The following is a 7,847-nucleotide window of genomic DNA, read 5'->3' as shown; positions in this document are numbered from 1 at the left end:
GGCCTATGTACCGTAGCACCCTATACCAAGTTACCAGTCCTTATAAGAACTTTTGTGGACCAAGCAGGTTGTGTGTTAGTGATTAGCAGACTGTACGTCAGTCCCTATACCAATGAAGGACTGCTGCAGTATAGGGCAGCGGTCAGCAGTAGTGCACGGCAACCCTATGTATTGTGGACCGATAGCGGTCCTTACAGAACAGCAGACTGTAACGCACTCAGGCCTATGTACCGTAGCACCCTATACCAAGTTACCAGTCCTTATAAGAACTTTTGTGGACCAAGCAGGTTGTGTGTTAGTGATTAGCAGACTGTACGTCAGTCCCTATACCAATGAAGGACTGCTGCAGTATAGGGCAGCGGTCAGCAGTAGTGCACGGCAACCCTATGTATTGTGGACCGATAGCGGTCCTTACAGAACAGCAGACTGTACTGCACTCAGGCCTATGTACCGTAGCACCCTATACCAAGTTACCAGTCCTTATAAAAACTTTTGTGGACCAAGCAGGTTGTGTGTTAGTGTTTAGCAGACTGTGCGTCAGTCCCTATACCGCTGAAGGACTGCTGCAGTATAGGGCAGCGGTCAGCAGTAGTGCACGGCAACCCTATGTATTGTGGACCGATAGCGGTCCTTACAGAACAGCAGACTGTAACGCACTCAGGCCTATGTACCGTAGCACCCTATACCAAGTTACCAGTCCTTATAAGAACTTTTGTGGACCAAGCAGGTTGTGTGTTAGTGATTAGCAGACTGTACGTCAGTCCCTATACCAATGAAGGACTGCTGCAGTATAGGGCAGCGGTCAGCAGTAGTGCACGGCAACCCTATGTATTGTGGACCGATAGCGGTCCTTACAGAACAGCAGACTGTACTGCACTCAGGCCTATGTACCGTAGCACCCTATACCAAGTTACCAGTCCTTATAAGAACTTTTGTGGACCAAGCAGGTTGTGTATTAGTGTTTAGCAGACTGTGCGTCAGTCCCTATACCGCTGAAGGACTGCTGCAGTATAGGGCAGCGGTCAGCAGTAGTGCACGGCAACCCTATGTATTGTGGACCGATAGCAGTCCTTACAGAACAGCAGACTGTACTGCACTCAGGCCTATGTACCGTAGCACCCTATACCAAGTTACCAGTCCTTATAAGAACTTTTGTGGACCAAGCAGGTTGTGTGTTAGTGTTTAGCAGACTGTGCGTCAGTCCCTATACCGCTGAAGGACTGCTGCAGTATAGGGCAGCGGTCAGCAGTAGTGCACGTCAACCCTATGTATTGTGGACCGATAGCGGTCCTTACAGAACAGCAGACTGTAACGCACTCAGGCCTATGTACCGTAGCACCCTATACCAAGTTACCAGTCCTTATAAGAACTTTTGTGGACCAAGCAGGTTGTGTATTAGTGTTTAGCAGACTGTGCGTCAGTCCCTATACCGCTGAAGGACTGCTGCAGTATAGGGCAGCGGTCAGCAGTAGTGCACGGCAACCCTATGTATTGTGGACCGATAGCGGTCCTTACAGAACAGCAGACTGTACCGCACCCAAGCCTATGTACCGTAGCACCCTAGACAGACCAAGTTACCAGTCCTGATAAAGAGCTTTGTGGAACAAGTGAGTTGTGAATGATTAGCAGACTGCAGCAGAAGGGCAGCAGTCAAGTATAATATTCTTTCTATATTTGGAAGAAAGAATATTATACGTGTACAAGCCTATTACCGTACCACTGATACCAGTCCTGAAAAGAACCTTTGTGGAACTAATAGTAACAGCAAGTCTTTAAAATTATCCTCACTGCCTGACACACTGCTTCCTGCCTGTCCCTATACAAATTGGCAAAAAAGAGTAGGCTGGAACGATTAGCTGGAACAGCTCTTTTGTGGACCTGATAGTAACAGCTAATGATGATGATGATGATGATGATGAAGAAAGACTAATCTGGCTGAGCTGTCCCTAAAATAGCAGCATACAGCGCTCTGTCCCTTTATCTAAACTGACAAAAGAAACTCAGGCTGCTGACCTAACACCTATACCAGTCCTGAAAAGAACTTTTGTGTACCAAATAGCTAGCGTTTTCTCTGTCCCTACTCCACACAGGATCCTTTCCCTACAGTGACAGAAGAAAGAATGTAAAATGGCCACCGGATCGGGTGTATTTATAGGTTAGGGGGAATGTCCAAGTGTCCATGAGCTGTCATGTCTCAATTGGTTGTCCTGTAACACATGATAAACGTGTCACGAAAGGTTAAAGTTCTTGTATACATTAAACACGTAAGTCCGCCGGGGCGAACGACGGAAAAAGGCGTTCGAACCCGCGGACGGCGAAAGTCGGAAATTCGCCGCGAAACGACCGCCGGGCGAAACGTTCGTCCATCACTACTCATCAATGCATGTCACCATATTTATATTACATGTTTTTTTTTTTTTTGTTTTGTAGGTGATGTGGAAGAAGATTTCCGTTTTACCAGTGAAAGTGCCCAGATCGGGGAGATAATGGGGTGCAATGGGGATTGGGAACATATCCTGCAAAACATCAATGATGTTAATTTAAATTTGAAAAACATCATTGATGTTTTGGGGAGAGTGTGAAACACCCCAAACTAGATAGGGTCTTATTTTTGGAATTTTTCTAACAAAATGTTGTAGTTCTCCAAATTTGACATTTGGAAGATGCACAGAGTGTGTAAACATGCATTATCTCCCATCATGGGGGATCAATGTATGTGTTTTGTGTTTAGTGTCTGAGATGAAGGGGTTGCAGCCCCAAAGCATGTACATTGATCCCCCATGATGGGAGATAGCACATGTTGACACACTGTGTGCATCTTCCAAATTTGGATTTTTCAGGGGTGACACCCCATGTGATGAAGGCAAGATCAGACCAGTTTGTACATACTCATGTCTGATATTGTCTTCACTTTTCAAAATGGAACTTTGTAAGTTCCTGTGTTCTGTATTTTACAGTTAGATACATGCCTGTTTACACAAAAACAACAATTAAACCAAATTTTGAATAAACTCAGTTTTGTAAACACACAATTTCTTGGTTGGTTGTACAAACCTTTTCAAAACGCACATGTGAATGTGGTTGGATTAAACAGTTCAATTAGCAACAATGTGTGGCTTTTTTTTTTCATGGCAACAAAAATGTATTTGGAGTACAATTTAAGTGTGTGCTGAGGAGTGTGTTTTAATAAAGGCAACTCCAACTCCTAGTAGGTTACGGAGACTACATGGGACCATTCTTGTGCCTACTAACTTTCAACCTTGAGCATATGACAGACCAATTTCTGATAGTTTCACTCTTTCTTTCCCTTTCCTTTGCTTCTTTCTTTTCCTTTCCTTCTTTCACATGTTATGCTTAGTTTATTTTTAGTTTGATCACCCACTATCTCATCCACCTCCCCACTATTTTCTGTCCTCCCCCCTGCCGGCTCACTACTTTAATTCAGCATACTGGAGTGATTTCAGGGCGGAGGGAGGCTGGGGTCTGACTTAATAGACGGGGGGATGTGGAAAGTTCTATGTGCTTACTTTGAAATTATTTTGTGATTACTTTGCGACTATCTTGTGAGTATGTTGTGATTATTTGGTGGTTATTTTCTGATCTCTATGTGATTTGTATCTTGATTATACTGTGAAATTCTTCTAATAAAAATTATTTACAAAAAAAATAAATAAAGGCAACTCCACTTTGCACTCCCAGGGCAGTTTCAGGTGTACTTTTGCAGTGCACTTGTAGTGCATAGTGGATGTGCCTTTACTAAAAAAACACCCACAGTGATGTGTAAATTTGGACAATCATGCCATTTTCCTGCCATGGTGCTGAAAATGAGCACGATTTGGGTCAGTAATGCACTACATACATTAGTTACAAAAAAAGAAGGTGTGTGTGTAGCAGACCCACAACATAATAACATTATCTGAAGAAGAGACTGTCCCCTTATCTCGCTCTGAACTTGGGTTTGCACTGTTGGTGAAAAAGGCACAACTTGATCAAACCTAATTATACCTAGGAGACACATAAAACCAAGCCAAGCAGTAAATGAAGGAGTTTCAGATAAAAATTTAATTTTAAAATGACGCTCAGACATTGTCTGGCATATCAATGGCCCCCCTACCCACAAAGTAGTCCATGTATTGTGTTCTAACCTCACGAGCGCTTTGGGGGGGCAAGCCAGGATGAGCATGTTGAAGGCCCGTGAGGTTATCTGCATTGTCCATCAAGTCTGCTTCTTGTTGGCCAACTGAGACCGCATAGTTCACAGAAACTTTTTTCAAATAATTGTGAAGAACACAGCACGCCAGCACTATGTGATTCAGTTTGTATTCTGCCATGTGAATAGGCGTAAGAAAAAGGCGGAACCGGCTGGCCAGTATACCAAAAGTGTTCTCCACCACTCTTCGGGCTCTGGACAGGCGGAAATTAAAAATCCTCTGCTCTGGGGTAAGGGTCCTCATGGGGAAAGGACCATCCCACATCCGTCCATTTTGCCCCATGTCCACATACAAAAACTCATATGTCGCAGACACCACCGCCAACATCACGATACTATGAAACCCCTTATAGTTAAAATAGTATGACCCCGAGTTGGGTGGTGGGACGATGCGGACGTGCTTCCCATCTATTGCTCCTCCACAATTGGGAAAGTCCCAACGACTAGCAAAGTGGGAGGCCACAGTCTGCCATTCCTGTGGCGTTGAAGGACACTGTGGATTGAAACAAGAACAAAAATTATTAATTTGACCAATCAACATTCCAAGCAGATTACACACAAGCTCCATGCACACTGCAGCTCAAAAACTGCAATTTTTTGAAGTTTGGGCATTTTTTTTAAAAGCCCATGAACTTCCCTCTATGTTATCCTATGTGTCCATGCACACGTGGAAGTTTTTAGGCAGTGAAGTTTATGGGCTGTTTTCTGAAAGCCATAAAATCGTGTTCAAGAGCAGTACTGGAAATGCCAGACACCGGTAAAAAGTGTTAGGCCGCGTACACACGGGCGGACTGTTCGCCCAACTTTGTCCGCTGAACAGTGTTTGGGCGGACAGTCCGCTCGTGTGTGGGCTTTCAGCGGACAGTTTCAGCGGACAGTTTGACGAACAAGGTTTTACGGAATTTCCGAAAAACTGTCCGCTGAAACCTTGTTTCAGCGAACAGTCCGCTCGTGTGTAGGCTTGTTCGTCAAACTAAGTTCCGCGCATGCTCAGAAAGGATTTACATGCCGAAAGTTATAATGCAGTGTATAGGACGTCGTATTTTTCGTCCCGTCGTACGTACCGTTCACGTCATCGCGCACGGTTTCAGCAAACTGTTCGTCCGTCGTGTGTGGCCATGTCCGTCCATGCTAATTTTGAGCGGACTGTTTGCCGAAACTGTTTGACGGACAAAGTTGGGCGAACAGTCCGCGCGTGTGTACGCGGCCTTAATGGAGGGTTAATGCTGTAAAAAGAGTGTTAAGCCTCATTCGGCGTTTCCTTGCCTCTATTCAAAATCCATGGTTCCCTATGGATCCAACTTGCAGTGTGATTTGTGTGCTGAGGATGAAGGGGAACCCCCGCCAAAATGAAAAAAAAAAATTGGCATGGGGTTCCCCCCTCAGACAATTCCAGGCCCTTCAGTCTGGTATGGATTTTAAGGGGGAACCCCCTTTGACGAAAAAAACGGCTTGGGGTCCCCCCAAAATCCATTCCAAACCCTTATCCGAGCACGCAGCCCGGCTGGTCAGGAAAGGGGGTGGGGATGAGCGAGCGCCCCCCCCCCTCCTAAACCCTACCAGGCCGCATGCCCTCAACATGGGGGTAGGTGCTTCAGGGTAGGGGGGCGCTGCGCCTCCCCTACCCCAAAGCACCTTGTCCCCATGTTGATGAGGACAATGGCCTCTTCCCGACAACCCTGCCAGTTTAGGGCTTTTAGGGTTGCGGGCTTATCGGAATCTGGGAGCCCCCTTTAATAAGGGGGCCCCCAGATCCCAACCCTATGTGAATGAGTATGGGATACATTGTACCCCTACCCATTCACCTGGAAAAAAAGTGTAAAAAATAAAACACACTACACAGGTTTTTAAAGTACTTTATTAGGCAGCTCCTGGGGGTCTCTTCCGACTTTGGGGGTCTCTTCCTTCTCCGCCCTCTTCTCCTGCTTTCCGGTATCTTCTGCCGGGCTCCTACACTATCTTCTGCTCTTTTGCCCGCTCTTTTGCTATCGGTGGCCTGGTCTTCTCCGTCGTCTTCTTCCCTCTGCTCTTCTTCCGATGCTCTCTCCCTCTGTAATGCCGGGAATAGAGGCAGATAAACGCAGCTAAAAGCTAGCGACGCTAAACGTGCATTAACTGCAAAGCAAAACGCTGATAAAATAGTGTTTTTAAAACAGCGTTTTCCTGGCAGCAATCCGACGTTCAGAATGGCCGTTTATGAGCTGCATCGTGCATGGAGCCTTAATCTTTTTTGGTTTTTAGGCTGGATTCACACTGCTGCGGCTAGGAGACCCGGATGTGATTCGCACCGCACTGCAGTGCAAATCACATCCAATCTCTGTGCGATGCAAGTTCAGCCATACAGATAGTATGGCTGAATTCGCATCGCACCCGCTCCAAACTCGCACAGGGCCCTTTTTTTGGTCCGCAGCAGAATCGGATTGCGTGGGTGTTCACACCATGCGATCCGATTCCTGTCCGAGTTTGCAGATCGCACTGCGATATGCGAACTGATTTGGGGGTGTCATTAACATTTCACTGACACTCCCAGCAGTTCGCATAGGGCAGTGTGAACTGCCGGCGGGAGGCCTGCGATGCGGGAACCCACAGCGGATTTGCGGCGTTCCCGCATCGCTTCAGTGTGAACCCAGCCTTAAGAATGCTAGAATGTGGAATTGTTTGGCAAAATATATTTGTCTCTGTCAATTTTACTTGTTACTATCCATCTCACAACAATCTTTACCCAAAACTAACACAGGTGTCTTTCCAAACCACAAACAATAACCATTGCTGATGCAAATTTAAAATGAGTCAAACATTTTTGTGGTTTTTAGTATTTCCAAATAATCATAATTTGAGCCCAAAAAATTTGATATGTGTACCAACATCAGAAATCAAAATGTAATTCCCAAAAATTTGAGGGTAACACCACTATTCTACACTCACCTACAAAGAAACAACAAATATCACAGAATAAATCAAGAAGAATAACTCTTGAGTAATGTAATTCCAAAGAAATGCAGTATTTATGTGTATTTATGTGTAGGAGTTTTTCACATGTGGCAGCTCCATGGCTTAGAAGTTAGAACTTCTTCTTAGCATCCCTGAGTGTCTGGGTTCCCAATCATGCCGCTTCATGTAGAGAAGTTGTCTCATCTCCCTATGTTGTTAAACATAACTCCTGACAGGTCCTATAACTATGTCTAAATGTAGTATTTATGTGTAGGAGGGTTCCACCACCATTGTAAATCTTGCCAGGAACACTATCTAGCCAAAAGTATTGGGACACCTGCCTTTTTACACACACACACACTTTAATTGCAGCCCAGTCTTAGTCCGTGGGTTTAAAATTTGATTTGCCCCCCCCCCCCCCCCCTTTGCAGGTAGAACAGCTTCTGGGAAGGCTGTATGGGAATGTATGACCATTCTTCCAGAAGTGCATTTGTGAGGCCAGGCACTGATGTTGGATGAGAAGGCCTGGCTCACAGTCTCTGCTATAATTCAGCCAAAAGGTGTTCTATCGGGTTGAGGTCAGGACTCTGTGCAGGCCAGCCAAGTTCCTCCACCTCAAACTTGCTCATCCATATCTTTATGGACCTTGTTTTTTTGTTTTTTAAATGTGTGTTTATTGAAAAAACTTAGCAAGACATAAAGAAAG

Source organism: Lithobates pipiens, unplaced genomic scaffold (genome assembly GCF_037356315.1).
Source record: "Lithobates pipiens isolate NorthernLeopardFrog02 unplaced genomic scaffold, aLitPip1_a1.2 Scaffold_18, whole genome shotgun sequence".
Lineage (NCBI taxonomy): Eukaryota > Metazoa > Chordata > Amphibia > Anura > Ranidae > Lithobates > Lithobates pipiens.
Note: the sequence above shows the minus strand (reverse complement) of the source record.